The sequence below is a fragment of the Aplysia californica genome, unplaced genomic scaffold (genome assembly GCF_000002075.1).
Source record: "Aplysia californica isolate F4 #8 unplaced genomic scaffold, AplCal3.0 scaffold00848, whole genome shotgun sequence".
In the NCBI taxonomy this organism is placed as follows: Eukaryota; Metazoa; Mollusca; class Gastropoda; order Aplysiida; family Aplysiidae; genus Aplysia; species Aplysia californica.
The window spans coordinates 63,933-64,989 of NW_004798118.1; the positions used below are offsets into that span (position 1 = coordinate 63,933).

Genomic DNA, 1,057 nt, shown 5'->3' on the forward strand with positions numbered 1-1,057 from the left:
GAGAGAGAGAGAGAGAGAGAGAGAGAGAGAGTTAAGAAATTATTATTATATATATACTTCCGAATCCACAACTGTACGTACAAAATATGGACAGGGCCCGGCGGTAGATCCCTAGCAAAGACACACTTTCCCTTCACTTCACTCTGACAGGAAGGGAGACCTGGCTAAGACAGAAAAAGAGCTTGTCAGTGAGTTAGTGCTTGTTGAAGGGCAAACTCTCAGCGACCTTTCCCGGGAAGCTGAAAATGTTTCTAATATGTAATAAGGGATGCTGATGTAATAATGCAGTGCAAAGTGACTGAGTTAACTTTAAAGTAGGGATATGTGTACCTATATGATGATTATGAATATGCATGTATAATTATAGCATAGCAAGTTTCGATCCGGTTACTTGACAGGGTATAGAAGTATGCCTGCCAAGCCTCACATATTAAAAAAATCTGTAAAACTTTTTAATGTCTAAGAATTACGCAGTATTTTTTATGTCTTTTTTAAAACATTTTAAGCATCTGATGGTGTTTGAGGTGGGATGTTTTGCTTTGAACGGGAATGATAGTTGTGCCTGTGTTAGTTTCTTTGTATGTGTACGGTGCAGATTGTAAACCGTGTGGTTCTTTGGTTAGAATACATTTACAGTGGGTGTCTGGGAGGGGGGAGGGGTTGATGGTGAGGAATATAACTGCAGAGAAGGCAGTCTGGAGGAACCTTCCTGAAAGAAGTGAAGAAAACTCTTGCCTTCATTTCACTATCTGTCCTTCAGCAAAAACAACTGGAAAAAGTTGATATATTTCAAAATCGTAAACAATTATTTCCCGAACTGCCGCCGTCCTCGTCGATCGTTGAAGTAGCAGTTTGAAATGTCAGTGGTTGGCGCTGCTCACGCGTCGGCCCGCACCAGGCTGTTGAGACGCCACTTGAGAGGTTTATTAGATAGATTAATGCGGTCCTCCTGCAGGGGGAGAAAGACAGCGAGAGAAAAGGAAGGAAAGGGGGGGAAAGAGGGAGGGAGAGAGAGAGAGAGAGAGAGAGAGAGAGAGAGAGAGAGAGAGAGAGAGAG

The 1,057-nt window shown here is 42.7% G+C and overlaps 1 protein-coding gene across 2 annotated transcripts in view; it reads left to right on the forward strand.

The window, feature by feature from the left end:
* Window positions 1-1,057, forward strand: part of LOC101859442 (actin, plasmodial isoform) — a 56,766-nt gene that overhangs the window by 44,128 nt on the left and 11,581 nt on the right. The gene's annotated exons all lie outside the window — the stretch shown is intronic.